Source organism: Pelodiscus sinensis, chromosome 10 (assembly GCF_049634645.1).
Source record: "Pelodiscus sinensis isolate JC-2024 chromosome 10, ASM4963464v1, whole genome shotgun sequence".
NCBI classification, from domain to species: domain Eukaryota; kingdom Metazoa; phylum Chordata; order Testudines; family Trionychidae; genus Pelodiscus; species Pelodiscus sinensis.
The window spans coordinates 29508389-29527583 of record NC_134720.1 but is presented as its reverse complement, the minus strand read 5'-3'; the positions used below and the strand labels follow the sequence as shown (position 1 = coordinate 29527583).

The following is a 19195-nucleotide window of genomic DNA, read 5'->3' as shown; positions in this document are numbered from 1 at the left end:
TTTTCAGAAGTGGTCAGTATTAATGCTGCATATGAAGTCAGTAAACGAAATGGGTGTTTAGTACTTCTGGAAATCAAATCTTTTTGTTTTTTAGTTTGGAAGCATTGTCAAGGTGTAACTACTCTCAGGGATCTTGTATCTGGACTTCTAATACTCCTGTCATCTGAAAAAGTGGGTTGCGTCCTCAAAAGCTCATGATACCACCTACATGTTTTGTTAGTCTTTTAGGTGCTACTAGTCTATTTGTTGTATTTTAAGGGTTTTTGTGGGGGGGGGGGGGTTGTTTGTTTTTTGTTTGTCTTCGAAAGACTGTTGCTTTGAGAGTTGGGATTTTCTGGGTTCTATTCATAGCTCTGCTACTGACCTGTTAAGTGTCTATTAAGACTTAGGATTCAAGAAGGAAGTGTGTGAACTTTGAAAATCTTGCAATGAAGGTGCTGTAGAATTGCAAAGAATTATTATAACATTTAAAGTTAAATGAATGTCTGATTTGCAACCAAAGGGGACCTAGTGGGGTCCGGTCGGATCTACTGACTGGAAACCCAAAATCCAGTTACTGCGGATGTGAAGGAGGGGAGGCACTGAGTCACCCACCCCAGCTCCTACTCAGTCAGGGCCGCTTGTCCAGTGGACTCAGCACCACAGGCAAGACAGACGGGTGAGAATGGAAAGGGAAAAGCAGCGAGCAATGGGGGAAGGGAAGAGGAGTGGATGGGGTCAGGTCCTCGAGGGGAGGGAACAGGGGTGGGACCCCAGGGGAAGAGGCAGAGGTCCAATATTATATCTGAGGTAAATCTAGTTTTCCATTGAATCATAAATATTTGATATGAAATATCATTGACGCGACACAGAATTAGGAAACACTGTGAAATAGTGATTGATGGTCTGTTAGGTACTGAAAAGCACAGGCTACTTTCACGATTAGAGGTTTGGTATGTGTTCACACTGAGGCGTCTTTAGGTAAGAATTCCAGATGAGACAAAGAATATTGATGGTAGTGAGAGGAAACCCAGGCCCATGCATAGGTGGGTGGCTTAGTGTTCTCCCCACTCCGGTCTGTGTCTGCCACAGAGGTGTAGTGCTGCCAGAGCATTGCTCCAGCATCGCATACACAGGACAGAGCTAAGCTCTGGCATTTCACTCCCCTGCCTGCCAACTTGAGTGTACGCTCCACGGTTGCTGGTGAACTCAGAGTCATTTTGTACTTTTTCTGCTTCATCAACAAATGAAATACCCTCAAAGTGCTTTCAGGTAGAGCTTACAAATGTTCCCAGTACAAACACATGTGAAGATAGCACTAATTTAGGACATTTGCCCAGATTAATGAGGCTTGTATGATTTTACAAAAATTGAGTTATCTGTCTTCTGTTCACTGCCTTCGAAGCAGGTTTGATTAAATTCAGTGTAAGAGGCTAAATGGAAGATTGTACAAAGGATTGGAAGAGTTGTTGCAGAATGAATTAAAAACCTGCCAGGAAATATCCAACATAGTTACCAGTGAAAACTAGTCCTGCAGGGATAAGGTTACCAGTGAGAGTCCTTTGGGAATGTGTCTGAGCTCTTCCTGTTTTGTAACATAATTAACAAGAGATGGGTAACAGTCAACAGTTTGGCATTTAATGGGACTACAGTAAGTGCAAAGTTAGAGTATATTGGCAGTGCAGAAGTAGCTGCAAAACAGTATGATGAGACATGAAAGAAAGAAAGAAAGAAAGAAAGAAAGAAAGAAAGAAAGAAAGAAGTCTCTTTATCAACTGAATATGTTTTTGTAGTGGTAACCACAGTGTCTGATTGTTTGCAACTTGGAGCCTTTCAGAATGGTCCTTGAAAGCAGAGAAGGCTTTGATTTGCTTTTTAGTTACAAATTTCTACAGTGCCCATGACAAAGCTGTAATGTACCTGGCTGTTGTTGATGCTGGAAAACAGTTTGCAAATATAAACCCTACTTCTCATATGCTAATCACTTTCCAAAACATTTTTCTTTTGGGATAAAATTCCACCTTCTCAGTCATTACTCAGGGTTGCTTTAGGATTGAAATTTTGAGCAAAATGCCCTTTAGCCATTTTGGAGCTGAGAAGATAAAACAAAACACAATATTCCAAAAGCTAAAGAAATTTTCAAACCTGATTTTTCTAAAAACAAGAGAATGGAAAATTGTCTGTCTGTGCAAAACAGTGTTCTGAGATTCAGTGAATCTGGATACAATTTCTGGCTCAATCACTGATTCCCTTTGTGGCCTTGGGCAAGTCCCCTCAGCATAACAGGGGATGATGATAATAATTACCTTTGCTTGTCTCATCTATTTAGATTGCAAGTCCTTTGTGTCATATCATGTGTATAGTGCCTAATGCAATGGGGCCCTTATACGATCATAAGAACAGCCATACTGGGTCAGACCAATGGTCCATCCAGCTCAGTATCCTGTCTGCCGACAGTGGCCAATATCAGATGCCCCAGAGAGAGGGGACACAACAGGTAATCGTCACATGATCCCTTCCCTGTCACCAACCTCCAGAGAAACAGAGACTAGGGACACAGTTCCTACTCATCCTGGCTAATAGCCATTGATAGACCTAACCTACATGAATCTGTCTAGCTCTTTTGAACCCTATTAAAGTCCTAGCCTTTATCACATCCTCTGGCAAGGAGTTCCACAGGTTGGCTGGGTGCTGAGTGAAGAAAAACTTCCTTCTGTTTGTTTTAAACTTACTGTCTATTAATTGCATTTTGTGATCCCTAGTTCTTATATTGTGGGAATATGTAAAAAACTTTTCTTTATTCACTTTTTCCATGCCGATCATCATTTTATAGACCTTTATCATATCCCCCCCTTAGTCTCTTCTTTTCTAAGCTGAAAAGTCCAAGTCTTTTACATCTTTTTAATCTTAATTTTGATCTCAGTTTAACTGCTACTGTCATACAAATGATAATAAGAACATACTTGAATTTTGATAAATAGCATGATCCAGAATTTGGCCCTTGCTTGGTTTGAGTTAAATCCAATATACAAATATGAAAGATACAAAAGAATTCCATTTTAGAAGCATCTAATACTGTTACATTCTTCTGCCTAAGCTGACTAGGGGCTTGGGAATGGTGGGAAATGTAGCCCTTCCTCATCCAGTTTACCACAAAGAGGGGTGAATGTCAAGGTCTAGGTCCCCATTAATATTTAGAGGAATTTGGATCAATATAAGATGTAGCTGCAATGATACAAACATCTAATGTGGATGTGCTGCATAAGTGTAAACTGGCTCTGACTTAATCACCCTGCTGTTCATCGGTGCCGTACATGTACATTAGGAGTTTGCACTGTGTAGTTTCACTGGTGCAAATTTCTCTAAGGCAGGGGTGGGGAACCTTAGGCCTGGGGGCTGGTTGCAGCCCCTGGTTTGTCTGGATCTGGTCCCTGAGGCTCAGATCCCCCCCGCCCCCAGCACTGGGGAGTCTTATGCTCCAGCCTTCCTGCTACCTCACTGGGGTCTGGAGCACACAAAATCTACTAGCCCCTTCCCCCCGTAGGCTCTGGTGTGGGAGGGAAATGTGGGGATTGTCTTTCTCCTTCTCAATCGGGGGCCATGTCAGAGAGGGTTTTTTTGTTTTTGCTTCTCACTTGTGTGGTGTGTGGTATCCGACTGATTTTTTCTGTGGGTCAGTGGCCCCAACCCCAAAAAGGTTCCCCACCCCTAAGGGTTTATCTATAAGTAAAACTGTTGCTCTATGTCAGTCCATCTTAAGGAGAAAAACAATCCACTAGTGATGTTACATTTTGATTAATCAGCTAATCAAGTACTCAATGGAATTTCCATTAACTACTCAATGAGTCGGTAAGGGCAGGGACAGCATTCACTATCCCAGCAGCGCCTCTGCCTTTTCACTGTAGCGAGAGCTGTCCATAGCTAGTCGACTAGTCACTTACATCCCTACAGTCGACAAACAAAGCCTCTTCTCCTTGCCTCCCCAGTGTGGATGCAGTTCATATTGATATAGCTTATTCTAGTTTGAAAACAAAATAAACAATTCCAGTGTAAGACACCTCTTTACTAATATAAGTGCACATATACTAGGGCTTTTACCAGGATAGCTAGGCCAGCAAGATATCACACCCCTAACCGACGTAGTTATATTGTGCGACAGGGTCAGAACAGAAAAGTGACGGTCACCATAAAAAAGTAGTGGAGGGGAGATCTATAAGCCTCAAACTGAGGAGATTCCTGCTCCCAGAGTAATAGGGAGGGGCTGGTTTAGAACCAGCAGAGGCAATCAGGGGCAGTGGAACACCTGGGGCTAATTGACCAGGCCTGCAGAGTCAGGCCAGCCTAGGCCAATTAGGACACCTGTGGGTAATTAAGAAAAACAGTTCAGACTGGCTATAAAAGAAGTTGGCCTTCAGTTGGAAAGGTGACTGGAGCTGGGAGGAAGGCAGAGAGCCCTGCTGGGAGGAGGAAAGGAGATCACAACTAGGAGGACAAACTGGAGAGAAGGAAGGTCCTGGGGAAGTAGCCTAGGAGCCTTAGAGCTATATTATAGCAGGTGTCAGGGATTCACATGACCAGCTACTATCACAGGGCCCTGGGATGGACATGTGCCTCTAATACAAAAGTAAAGCAGAATAGAACAGAGTTGATGTTGCTATCAGAAATATAACTTCTGCATTTTATGACTGGTTTTAACTTTGCAGCTCTAATGTTTGATTAATGCAGTTTTCTACATTTAATTTAGAAATACAGTTTTATATCCTCTTTCATAATTATACCTGCCATTGTTTGGTAGTGGTCTTTATAGCTTGCTTAATCTTTTGTTCCATCAGATGATTGTAACATTAATAAGTGCATAAAAAACTAGGCATGCAAGTTAACCTCCTTTTTGAACTTTTGAATTGTGATTCAAGAAAAAGCAGATTTGTGGTCAATATAGTATAAAGTAAAATTGAGTTCTTAATTCTTGAGGGTATGTCTACACTACCCCGCTAGTTCGAACTAGCGGGGTAATGTATGCATACCGCACTTGCTAATGAAGCCCGGGATTTGAATTTCCCGGGCTTCATTAGCATAAGCGGGGAGCCGCCATTTTTAAATCCCCGCTGCTTCGAACCCCGTGTAGCGCGGCTACACGGGGCTCGAACTAGGTAGTTCGGAATAGGCACCCTAGTGTTTGGCATAATTATATGGGTGACTAATGAAAGGCAGAAACAGGTCCTTACATTCTATCTAGCCCTAATATCCTAAATATGGATTTCATTTTAAATTTCATATTATTCTCACTGTTACATACCAGGGATCTAAAACTAAGGATGTTAAATATTGAGTAATTAACTAGTCAAGTAGTCAATAGGCACTTCCGTATTCCCGCTGGGGGCCTCTCCCCCCGTCAACAGAATTTTTTCCCATTTGTGTGTGTGTGTGTGAGGAGGTGTGTGGATGTGTGTGGGAGGAGGTGTTCGGTATTTTTGTTTCAGCTATCTGGCAACCCTAGTCTCTCACCATTGGCCCCCTTAGGGAATCCATCTGCTCAGGCCTCCCAGGGCCTGCACTCCCGCAGGGAGTAATGCAGCCTTGTTCTCTAGACAGGCATGACTCCCAGCCAGTGTAAAACAGGAGTTTATTGAGCACCTGAAGTTCTGAACACAAACTAGGACCTCTCAGGGCCTGTGGGTCTGGCTTCTCTCAGCACAGCACATCTGCATGCAGGTGGCCACTGCTTGTTCTCTCTGCCTAGTCCAGAAGCCCCCTCCTTCCAGATGAGCCTCTGATATCCCTGCCCCAGCAGCTCCTCCCCTGTGCTTTGTCTTCTCTCTAGGGGTGCATCTACACAGCAGGGCTTAACTCAAAATAAGCTACGCAAATTGCACATCTTATTTCAAAATTGGGAGCATCTACGCAGCACTTATTTTGAAATAGAGAACTCTTCCTCCAACTTCCCTTACTCCTTGTACAATGAGGGTTACAGAAGTTGGAGTAAGAAGTTCTCCAGCTTGACAGTATTTCGACATTATTTTGAAATACAGTAAAACTCCAGTGGTCCAGCATCCAATGGTCTAGCACTACTGATGGTCCGGCACCATCTGGAACCCGGAAGTGCTCTGGGCAGCCGGACAATTGGAGCTGCTCTGAAACTGACCAGCGGCTGACTCGGGGAAGCCGGGGACAAAGCAGCTGGGGTGCTGCCAGGTTGGTCCCGTAGCGTCGCCGTTCAGCGCTGCAGGACCAACCCGGCAGCACCCCAGCTGCTCTGCCCCAGACTTCCTCGAGTCAGCTGCTGCTGAAACTGACCAGCGGCTTATTCCGGGAAGCCCGGGGCACAGCACCTCTGCTGTTGGGTTGGTCCCGCAGCGCGGAAGGGCGCATCCCCTCCACTCCACACCAGACCCCTCATAGCCCCCCTTCCTATAGTCATCATATTTCATAATCCGGCACCCCCTGGCTCTTAAAGGTGCCGGATTATCGGAAGTTTACTGTAACTGCCTGCTGTGTGTAGACGCAGACTACGTTATTTTGAAATAATGTTGCTGTGTAGACATACCCCGCTAAACAGGGTCTCCTCAGCTCCTCTCTTCTCTGCCTCTCCTCTCCTCTGTCCTCTGTTCCCCCCTTTCTGGAACCAGCTGGTCAGATCACCGGGGTCCTTCCTCCAGTTTTCCTCCCAGTGGCCAGAACTGGCTGTGTCATCTGAGTTGGGTCTCCTAGTCGCCAGGCCACTAGTCGCTGAGGTCTCCATTCTCTCGGATACCGGGTGGGGGTCAGTGCTGATCTCTGTAACAGCAAAATCCCTCTCCCCTCACCTCATTAAACCAGTAACACCCAGGGATACTGAATGCCACCCCGTTTGCATGCAAACCCTTCAAAACCACACATCCCCCGATTCATCACAACAAGAAAAGGGAATTGTTTTTAGTTAAATTGTTTATTATGCAATATAAGATCACTTATAAAAGATTTACAGTGAAAATGTTTCTTTCTAGGTAATGCTACATATTGCAGAATGCTAATTTAAGGCCACATTGGCTACGTCTAGACTGGCATGATTTTCCGGAAATGCTTTTAACGGAAAAGTTTTCCGTTAAAAGTATTTTCGGAAAAGAGCGTCTAGATTGGCACGGATGCTTTTCCGCAAAAGCACTTTTTGCGGAAAAGCGTCCGTGCCAATCTAGACGTGCTTTTCCGCAAAATAGCCCCGATCGCCATTTTCGCGATCGGGGCTTTTTTGCGGAGAACAAATCTGAGCTGTCTACCCTGGCCCTTTTGCGCAAAACTTTTGTGCAAAAGGACGTTTGCTTGAATGGGAACAGCATAGTATTTCCGCAAGAAGCACTGATTTCTTACAGTAGGAAGTCAGTGCTTTTGCGGAAATTCAAGCGGCCAGTGTAGACAGCTGTCAAGTTTTTTCGGAAAAGCGGCTGATTTTCCAGAAAAACTGGCCAGTCTAGACACAGCCATTGTGATTGGCCCTCATTTGTCTACAGAGATGGGAAGGATGTGGCTACCATAAGAACCAATTATTGTTATTGGCCCTGCACTCATGGAGACACAGTAGCTGCTATAGGGCCACAGGGGGTTCCATGGTGTTTCAGAGTAGCACTACCCCTTTCCCTCCTGGTTGTGGTAAGTCTAGCTGCAGGAGTCTAGGAGAGGTGACACCAGTTCAATATGTAATTAGGGCAGCTGCCACCCTGCCCATCTTCTCCTTATCGGAAGTACAGTCAGCATGGATTGGAGCCTTGTGTGACAAGGCCAGAAAGGCAGGTTTAGGGATTGACCCTGTTCTCATTGAAGCCAATGTCAAAGTTCCCAATGAGTTAGGGTAAAATTTTCCTCAGCACTTGGGTAATTGGGGAGATCACGTTCCATTTTCAACACTGACTTAGGCACTTAGGAGACAAAGGGTGTGTCTAGATTACAGGGTTTTTTCAAAAAAAGTGGTCTTTTTTCGAAAAAACTTCCCTTGTGTCTAGATTGCCGCCATGTTCTTTCAAAATTAAATCGAAAGAAAGCGACTTTTTTTCGACCACGGTAAAACTTCATTTTACAAGGAAGAATGCCTTCTTTCAAAAGTGCTCTTTCGAAAAAAGGCATTCTTGAATGCAAACAGGGCTTTTTCGAAAGAGAGCATCCAGACTGCCTGCGTGCTCTCTCTTGAAAAAGCGGCTTGCTTTTTTGAAAGAAGTGGTTGCAGTCTAGATGCTCTCTTTCGAAAGAGGCTTGTAGTCTAGACGTAGCCAAAGTGTCCTTGAAAGTCCGTGGGATTCAGGTGCCTTCTGCAATGAGTCATAGTCACTTAGACTCTTTTTAAAATTTTACCCTTAGTCCCTAAACATGTTCTACTGAAGTTAATGACAGAATTCTTTTTGCCTTCAGTGGGAGCAAGACTTGGCTTTTAAATGAAAGTAGGATCCAGGCCCTTGGAGGCACAGAGCTAAGAAATACATCATTTCCCTCTCCCTGGGCTACTAAGTGATCCGTTATAGGCAAAATGAGACGTGGAAAAGAAATCAGGTTAGAAAGGCCGTGAAACTGGTAAAATATCAAGCAACACCAGGGGTTTCCCTAAGTTTTCACTTAATACTCTTGGCCACAGATGGCTTTACCCCAAAGGGCTGGGGGAAGGGTGAGCCATTGAAAATTAAGAGATGCAGCTTAAATTGTTTACTTTCGGATTACTTTAGATTAAGTTAACGGTTAAGGGAGGCTTCCCGTGAAGGGGTGCCTGGGGATAGAAATGAAGCTGTGCTGGGGTGGGGAGTAGGGGAAAAGGCTGCCAGCTTTTAAGATGAGGAGGGAAATCCAGAACGTGATTTCAGTGTTCGTCGCAGCATGCAGTGATGGGGAGTTACGGAAAGTAGCCCCTGTGCATTCGTAGTAAGAAACAGGCCTATCCAGTGTTCAGCTGTTACGATTTTTATGGAAGAAGCCTATCTTGCTCTAAGTATGAAGTGGCTGCCACGTTTCATTTTAAATCAACAATCTCTTTGGGCTCCTTATTTACCTAATGTAAAGTGCTCAGGCACCATGTAAGTCAGAAGAAAATAAATATTTGTTTTAAAATGCAAGTTTTTCTAATTTTTGAAAAATCAGCTACAGACTATATAAACCTGAAACTGAATGATCATTTAAAAAAATCCAGTGACATTAAGGAAAAGGGTAGAAAAAGCATTTTAAAATCGCAGTATTTTTGAATCACATCAAATAAAATGGGTGTGATTTAAATCATTCTGCAGCAAAACACATAATGGCAGACATTTAAATTCAGCTTGTTAAATCAGAGGACTCGTGAACTGCTGAAAAACAGGGTTTATATTAGAAATGACTAATGATCAGTAACTATAATAGTAACTTTATCTGAGTGACTCTTAGTGCAGGGCTTGATGCTAAACTATTCATAGTTTATTAAAAGTCTGATTTGATGAAGGGATAAATTAGAACTGGGTTATATGGACGGTACTGCCTGCCAGCTGATGCTAGGAGGATTAGAATGCTTTTTGAACCTAAGGCCACGTATAGCTAGTGCTCACAATTTCAGCTTAGTGTTCCCAGTTCAGCAGCTTGATTTATTCAGCAGAGGAAAGCAGTGTTTGTCAGGTGGTCTATGTGTGAGCTTTCAAGCAACATCTGGACTCCTGGGGCGCTCAAATGGCTTTCCTCCTGGCATCTGAGATGTACCATGTGGTAGGAAGTGTAGCCACTTCACAGAGATTCCGACTGGCACAAATGGGTTTGTACCTGGTTTGAGACCTGAAGTATCTGTGAAAGGAGTTAGAGGATGTGCATATTGTTGAGAGGGATGGTTGCAGTCGTACTAATTGCTTTAGCAGATCTTGTCAGTGCTCTGATCTATTTTGTTATATGAGTATATTTTTAAAAGACATAACAATGGTGTATGGTAGTTTGGGTATTGAAATGCAATAGATGTAATTTAAAAAGCAAATAAAATCTCGATTGTCTTTTAAAACATGAACATGTTTTTTGCATTATTGATTGTTTCAATTTTAGTATTTCCTCTTTTCAGAAATTGTCTTTGACTCCCTTCAAAATTGCTATTTTCAATTACTATCTCATTCTACTTGTATAAAAGATGTGGTCTTTAAGATTTATTTCAGATCATGATGCAAGAAAATTGTTACAACATTAGTGAAAGGTGGTACATTTTTGTACCTAGGTGGTAGTTTAAAAGAAAATGTAACAAGATTGTATGTCATTAGGTTTTTTAAAATGCTCATTCAGTTCCAGGTTTAAATAGTCCTTAGCTAATTTTTCAAAAATTAGAAAACCATTTTAGATTAGGAAAATTTGTGTGGCACAGCTAGGATACAGTTTGATGTACTTGAGTTGCCTTCTTGAATCCTAATGATGAGTGACTGTTAAGACTTGTTTTCTCTTTTGCATAAGCTTTGGAGCTACTGGTTCATTCATGCTGTTCACAAAATAAAACATAGTTCTGCATGTATGTGTAAGGCTTCTTGTTTTGAACCTGAGTAAATAGTTATAAACCAGTCAATATACTACCTGAATTGTTTGTGTAGTTTTGAGTTCAAAGTTTAAATGAAAATTCTGAAATTAATCACTCAGTTGATGTTGCAAACTTATTTATTTTGCTAACACATAACAATAATCTAATAACAGTAATAAAAATAATCTGATTATCATGGAATTTTTTTTTTACTCTCTGATTAGTAGACTGTCAAGATCAAGTTCTCAAAACCTTTTAAACCAATTACAGTTACCAATTTTTGTTTGCTTTCTTTTAGTTTGAAATTATAACTTTATAGCTTGCTTGCATTACATTAATATAATATTCTGTTTGCATCTCCAGATACATCTGTATTATCTACCACTGATAACATCAAATGCCTTCTCAGCAATAAGGAAATTAAGTTATAATTGACTTCATTTGTAAATATCAGAAAAATGCATTCCTAACCTTTGCTTGTACCCTAGATTTATCTTTTTCAATAATGGAAAAATAGCTGTACCTTCTTAAAATTTAACACACCACTTCACTGGAGAGTAATCTTATCTTTTCTTCCAGGATTGCTGTATAACTAAAGTAGCATATCCATTCCAGAATTGGCAGAGTATCTAGAGTAGCCTACCATTCAAGAAGCACTTGCTTATCTATAGAACAGTATACTCACTCTGGAATCAGTTGCTCTTCAAGAGTAATATAGCCTTTTCTAAATAGCCTATTTTGTTACAGGAACATACGTCTTCCAGAATGTCACTTTATCCATAACATCATTCCTGAATTCCCTGTTTCTCTAGTACAAGGGTTGGCTACCTACGGCACGTGTGCTATAAGTGGCATGCAAGATAATTTTCACTGGCATGTGAGCCTCCCCGCCCAATCCGGCGTGCAGGAATCACTAGCCCTCACCCCCATCCCCCCGTCTTCTCTTGTTGCCATTTCTCTTCCCCTGGCTGAGACAGGCTCACGCTAGCATAGCGCAGCAGCAACAGCCTCCTTACCATTCCCCACTCCCTGTCAGAGAATGTAGGCACTCTGGGTGCTTTAGCGGTGGGCAGTCAGGGCAGCTTCCGGTGCCGCACAGTTTCCGGAGTCCAGAGCATTTTTCAAGTCCTGAAGAGCTCCCACCACCAACTGTGGCCGCTCTACCACTGTGCACCTTGTGGCCTCCCTCCTCCCCGGGACTGCCTCTGCCGTGCGGGGCCCCAGTCCAACCACACCGCCGCCTCCATCTCCAGGTGGCCACTTGTCACAGCAGCCACTGCCACCACTGCTGGGGTAGGGGAGGTGGCAGAGTCTGAGGCAAAACCCGGCAGAGCCACCCCCAGACCTCAGCATCTTGGAGCTGCCACTTCAGCCCTGGAGGGTCCGTACAGACCCCAGCTGGGGCCCTGCGAGGTGGGGTGCACTCGGGCTCTGCAGGTACGCTCTGTGCACTGCTGCTCTCTTCCCCCCTCACCCTTTCTCACCCTGCTAGGGAAGCAGCTGCACATGGAGCCACTCTCTCTGCCAGGAGCTGGGTCTGGCGGGGGATGCTGGGGCTTTCTTCACACCCACCCCACCACATGCCCTCCGAGCAGGAAGCCAAAGCTAGTGTTGCAGCCTCACGGCTGTGTGAGCTCCCCACTGCATGTGGGAGGGGAGCGACCTCTCTCTCCCTCCCCATCCTGCTGGGGGAATCGTAGCACAGTGACACCTGAGGCTTTCCACACTGCAAGGGGGCATGAAGCCAGATGAGCGTCCTCCCTCATGCGCAGACCCTCACACTCCAATCTCTCTCACTCACTCCCCTCCCCTTGCTAAGACCCTGCACCTGCAGCTTGCTCTGACACCCTCTCTTGCTCCTGCAACCTCCCTCCTGGCCACACACTGCACCCTCCCTTGCTCCTGCACCCTCCACCTGACCAGAGAGCCTACTTCCAGCCTACTTCTGCACCCTACTTCCCACCCAGACCTTGCAACCTCTCCCCCTTTTGCACTCCACTTTCCTCCCAGATCCTGCACCCTATCCCTACCTCATTTGCAGGCAGCCTTGTCCTGTACGCTGAACCCCTCATTTTTGCCCCTATCCCAGAGCCTAAAGGGGTACCTAAAATCCACTAACTCCAGAACCCCAGAAAAGTAAATCTGGCCTATGTGAAACCCTGAACCTCAGTCCTCCCTGTCCCTTCTCCCCACCCCATGAGGCTGGAGTGCTAGAAGAGTGAGGTGTCTCAGTTGGGGCCACATTAGTGAGGTTTTTGGAGTTTTTTTGCTTCTCACTTGTGTGGTCCCCAAGGGTATGTCTACACTACCACCCTAGTTTGAACTAGGGTGGTAATGTAGGCAACCGGAGTTGCAAATGAAGCCCGGGATTTGAATTTCCCGGGCTTCATTTGCATAAAGCCGGGCGCCACCATTTTTAAATGTCCGCTAGTGTGGACTCCATGCCGCGTGGCTACATGCAGCACGGACTAGGTAGTTCGGACTAGGCTTCCTAGTCCGAACTACCGTTACTCCTCATTACGCCTAGTCCGAACTACCTAGTCCGTGCCGTGTGTAGCCGCGCGGCACAGAGTCCTCACTAGCGGACATTTAAAAATGGCGGCGCCCGGCTTTATGCAAATGAAGCCCGGGAAATTCAAATCCCGGGCTTCATTTGCAACTCCGGTTGCCTACATTACCACCCTAGTTTGAACTAGGGTGGTAATGTAGACATACCCCAACTGATTTTCTGTGGGTCAGTGGCTCCGTACCCAAAAACGGTTTCCCACCCCTGCCATCAAAAAAGAAAACATGGAAACCTTTTGTATTGGACATAAATTAATATGTTACTTTATTTAAAATGAAGTTTGATAAACAAACCTGAGAAAGTTAAAACGCTTAATCTGTTTAATAATTTAAACTAAACCATGTTCCCTAGCTGCAGCTGGTATTGCCAGATGGTTTCAACAAAAATACTGGGCACACTTGACATTACATCACAATCTACATTACATCTTATTTAGCAAATACCGGACATTTATATTTTCATAATTTGTTTTCTGAAGAGAAAGCTCAAATACTGGACTGTCTGGTTCAAAACCAAACACCTGGCAACCCTAGCTGCAGCTGCCACAGAAAATATGGTCACCGTACCCAGCCTGCCCCACCACCTCCTTACTCTGGCACACAGCTCTGTAAATAAAAGTGAAGAAGTTAAATCTGGGCATGCCACTTATGAAAGGTTGCCGACCCCTGCTCTAGTGCTTTATTTTTAGGCATGGGCCTTTATTGGATGCTTGTATTAGTTTTTATTAAAGTTCTGTTTTGCTTGTTTAAAAGATTACAATTAGCATATTAAAAAATGGACTTGGCTAAAAGGATTTCAGTTGTTTGGCGTGTATTATTAAATACACAGCTGCAAGGAAAGGAATGGTTTCTGAAAATTAAATCTCAATGGCTATTTCAGAAGGGTTGGATTTTATTCTTAGTGTTGAAGTCTTTAAAATGGATTATTTCTGTGCAGTAAACAGCTGAAGGGAAAATATAATAGAATTGTGTTGTAGTCCCTTTGCTTTCCAATGTCATTTGCTTGAATCTGTACAACTCCAACTAGAAAATCTATCTAGGATTAGTGATGGCATCTGAAAAATAGGTGGGAAATAGAAGATGTGTGGTTGGAATAGGATTTCTTCATCTCTTTAATTTATTTCTCTCTCTGGGTATGTCTACACTACCCCGCTAGTTCGAACTAGCGGGGTAATGTATGCATACCGCACTTGCTAATGAAGCCCGGGATTTGAATTTCCCGGGCTTCATTAGCATAAGCGGGGAGCCGCCATTTTTAAATCCCCGCTGCTTCGAACCCCGTGTAGCGCGGCTACACGGGGCTCGAACTAGGTAGTTCGGACTAGGGTCCTATTCCGAACTACCGTTACTCCTCGTGAAACGAGGTGTACCGGTAGTTCGGAATAGGCACCCTAGTCCGAACTACCTAGTTCGAGCCCCGTGTAGCCGCGCTGCACGGGGTTCGAAGCAGCGGGGATTTAAAAATGGCGGCTCCCCGCTTATGCTAATGAAGCCCGGGAAATTCAAATCCCGGGCTTCATTAGCAAGTGCGGTATGCATACATTACCCTCCTAGTTCGAACTAGGAGGGTAGTGTAGACATACCCTCTGAGAAGTAGGGTTCTGGGGATGGGAGTCTGCCCTCATTTATATCTGTTCAGACCTATTGAATTAAATGGGCTCGATTCTTACACACAAATGTAATTCAGTTATATCAGTATGTCTGTGTGACGGGTTGTTCCACTCTCTGTGTGAATGGCACCCCCTCCTGGTCCTCCAGAGATTAGCTCTGTGACATCAATGCTCCTTCCCATGGTTACATGTGGTCTCTCTGGGTATGTCTAGACTACGTGGCTCTGTCGACAGGAGCCATGTAGATGAGTTTACTAGACATAGGACAATGAAGCAGCGATTTAAATAATTGCCGCTTCATTTACATCAAAATGGCCGCCGTGCTGTGCCGATCAGCTGTTTGGCAGCACAGCAGGGCAGTCTGGACGCGCTGCGGTCGACAAGAGAAGCCTTTGTTGACTGCTCCAGTAAACCTCATTTCACGAGGCATACCAGAGCAGTCAACAAAGGTTTCCCTTGTCGACCGCAGCGTGTCTAGACTGCCCCGCTGTGCCGCCAAACAGCTGATCGGCACAGTGCGGCGGCCATTTTGATGTAAATGAAGCGGCGATTATTTAAATCGCCGCTTCATTTTCCTATGTCTAGTAAACTCATCTACGTGGCTCCGTCGGCGGAGCCATATAGTCTAGACATACCCACTGTCAGCCTGCAGCCCTTCTCTGGCTCCAAAAAACAGTGTCCTCTGAGCCTCGGCCCTATGACCAGGTCATTCAGCATTCCCAAGTTCTTCATAGACTATAGGCCTTTGAAGCCTCTATCACTCCCCCTGGGACCAGGCTGTCTTCCAGATCTTTGCCCTGCAAGTGCCATTTCCCCAATGGCAGGTAGGGGAACCCAGGCCCACCCTCTATGCTGGGTTCCAGCCCAGGGATCCTACAACACACTGCCAAGATCTTCTCAGTCGCCATCCTTGCTGCTAACTCTCTGGGCTGCTCTTTTCAGGGTACACTCTCCTGCTGGCCCAGTCCCCATGGTCTTACTTTTCCCCTGGTTCTCTCTTTCCCTCTCTGCTAAGTAGAGGGGGGCCACAAACTTCTTACTTGATCCCTTGCTGCTCCCAGCTCCTTGGGTTTATACTAGCCCAGCACACTCTGATGAGCTTCCATGTAATCAGAGCTCTCCGCTCAGCCTGTATCTCCATGATTTGCTGCTTAATAAGTTAATTGGCCTATCTGGTCTCCATTAACTCTATCAGGGCAAATGTAGGGCAGACACCCCATCACAATGTGTGACTAAGAATTATTCTTCTGAGTAAGAGTGGTTGGATTAGATCCTTTGTGGGTCACGTTTAGTTCTGAAATCTCTGAAATATGACGCTTTACTGTGTCCTCTTAATTGGAAGTAAGGATGTTAAGGAACGGGTATTTGGCTAATTGTGAAGTCGATACAAATACACAATTAGTCAATAAGGGGAGGTGCTCTGTAGAACTGATCCGGAGCACTGTGGCTCTGCATTTTAAATGTAATAAGAGCTGTCCAGCAGCCCCAGTCTGCGGCCAGCCCAGGCCATTGTGAACAGGGGCTGCTTTGCAGCAACCTCTGTACCCCCTGGTCCCCACTGCTGCAGCAGGGGTAAGGGGAGACAGGCAGCACCATGGAGATGGTGTTGGGGGGCACCAGGGCTGTCTGCGGCCAAGTGGCCTCGGCCAGGAACCCTGGGAAACCCCCAGTGGCAGCGGGGCTGAGGTGACTGGACAGCTTCTGCTGGAACCCTTGGCTGAAGCGGAGTTGGTGGAGGTGGGCAGCCGGGATCCCCAGTAACAGCAGGGTGGCTGGGTAGCCCTGGCTGGGGAACTCCCAGCAGCAGCAGGGCTGGCAGCGACTGGGTGGCCTCAGCCAGGAACCCCGGAGAACACCCTGCGGCAGCGGGACCAGCAGTAGCCAAGTGATTGCCACCAGGGACCCCAGGAGACCATGGGGCAGTGGGCGGGCAGCAGGGTGGGGAGCCGTGCTGAGCCAGCGTTTGACAGGGCAGGGAGCCCCAGAGAGAGCAGCTGGGGAGCAGGGCAGCCAGCAGGGGAGCACTGACCTCCGCTGGTCTGGCAAAATTCCCGCTCAGGTCCCGAGGGTGCCGGACCAGGGAGGTCTAACCTGTACTAGAGTTTTGTCTGTAGGAATAGAGGAGAAAGAATCAAGTTTAGAATTACTAGAGAGAGAAAAGTGATAGAGATGCAGCCGTGTTACTCTGGTGTAGCTGAAACAAAAGACAGAACTATGCAGCATTTTAAAGACTAACAAGATGGTTTATTAGGTGATGAGCTTTCGTGGGCCAGACCCACTTCCTCAGATCAATATGTGGAAGAAAATCAGCACAACCATATATACCAAAGTGATACAATTAAAAAAAAAAGTGAACGATTCTGGTGGGATCAAAACCCAGAACCGGTAAGCTAGAGGGGTTTGTGTGCCCATTAGAACACCGCTGTGGAGCTATAGCTTTGTCACTGAAAAATTGCTATTAGATTTAATTTTTCTTAATGTATCATCACCACCACCGCTACTGATAATATTGTGAATGATAATAAGAATCTGAAAATAAAATCCAATTTACAGAAAATAAACATGGAATTACTACAAAATTTCCCTTCACTATATTGTTGATTTATTAATTTTTCCCTCTCTTAATTTGTTGTGAAGTCCAAAGTACTTGACATTTTGACAGCTGAATTTTATTGTCTCATGGAGGAGAAGCTTTCCAGAAAAAAAGATTCATATTCATCCCTGTCTTTCACTGCCTTTGAATGGCACCTTCCTCTCTCATTTAGGCTATTGTTATTCCTGTCAGAAGATTCCCATTGCGGACAGATACCCTGTCACCCACATGAATTGTGGTGACCTAGTGAGGTCATATATGTGAATTATGAGAAATCTTTTTTCCAAATTGCACTTTTCACACACAGCATATAAAAGCTGTACTGTATAATGCAGACATTAGTTTGCTTCCATATGCTACCTTGCAGATTGGGGATTACAAGAGTTAGAACAGTTCCTTGTTCTTCTTTGCTGAGGGCAGCAGTTAAAGATGTGCAGGTAGAGTATGCTTTATAGTACTCCACTCAAAAAGTATAGGGTGAGGAGATGATGGATTAACGTACATGAAACAGAATGGGAGAAACTCCAGATAAGTTCTTCTCTTTTTCAAAGCACTTTGTTGAACTTTACATTGGAGTGATAGACAAGTCAGCTAGATTGCTAACATGTCAGCATCCCCTCTATTCATCTATAATTGAAATTCAAGAGACAACAGGTGCATTCAGACAGGGGGGATACAAGGAAACAATTTCCTTCAACCCTCCCTTATCACTCATTTCAGCAAGCCAGCCCTCAACTGCAGCCTATGGGAGTTGTGAGCACCTGTACTTGTGGATGCGCAGGTAAATAAAGTATCTGACAGTCGGCCAGAGATTAATCCTGACGAACCACGTCTGGCCCATGGGCCATGTATTTCCCACCCCTGCTTTAAAGCTATTCTAACCAGGAAGGCATAGAACTGATAGAGTTATCACTATACCACCACTCCTCACAGGCCCCCTAAGATAGGGGGCAAATTGAGGTAATAGCTGAAAGGAAGGGAGCATGACTAGAGCATTAGCATCTTGGGGTCCTATCCATCCAGAACCATCCAAGATCTGGGAACCACAAATAAATCCTTATGGTTCTCCTATTCCAGTATCCCGAAAGATTGTTTTCCATGTCTATTTTGAAAAAGTGTAAAAGAGTTTTGGGACCTGATTGTTATCTCACTGAGAGATGTGAATTATTACTAACTCCACAGTTACTACACAGTTATACAGGAATAAAACTGATGTAAGATCAGAATCAGGTCTTTAATGTAACAAAATATAAACAATTCAAGTTTACAGATGAATTACATGTATCCTGATACTGTATGTTTTATAGTGCACATGCACTTTATAACAAAATCTGAAATATTTGACCAAATAATGTAATCTGTTTTAAAAAATGGCAATAATCTCATCAGAGAAGCCTTTACATCTGGACATTTTCTCCTTCCTTTTTGAAAATATACAACCATCACTCCACTCCTTTAAAATAAAATATGCACTTATGCATAATCATGACACATTGAATCCCTCTGTAGTGCAAAATACTATGACTTCCCTTTTGTGATGTCGCTATGAATATATTCATTGTTGGTGTCAACAGATAATATTCCAACCTTAACTTTGATAAATCCCAACTTAAAAATATTAGTCCTGAATACATATCACTTATTGAACTTCTATTTCAAATCATGTTTGTACACTAGGATTTTATCTGACTAGACTTTATAGATGTGAAAGCACTAAGAGTTTTTGGTGCTCACTGTTTCTGAACTTGAAAACCTGCACATGCCATTTGGATTGGTGGTAATGGAAGCAGACTCTCAAGTATTTAAAGAAGCTAAATATTATTCTTTCTTTGGATAGGATAAATGACCATTTTGTAGAATCAATGCTATCTATACATAATGATAATAGATTCAATTCTCACACTTACATTTGATCAGATTTTACAAAGTCTTCTAAAAATGAGCCCATTCCAATTTTCTTCTCTTATTAGTATATAACTCCTG

General features: G+C 44.3%; 1 protein-coding gene across 5 annotated transcripts in view; it reads left to right on the top strand.

Annotated features, from left to right (window-relative positions):
* PLCH1 (phospholipase C eta 1) overlaps positions 1-19195 on the top strand; it is a 186968-nt gene that overhangs the window by 77288 nt on the left and 90485 nt on the right. The gene's annotated exons all lie outside the window — the stretch shown is intronic.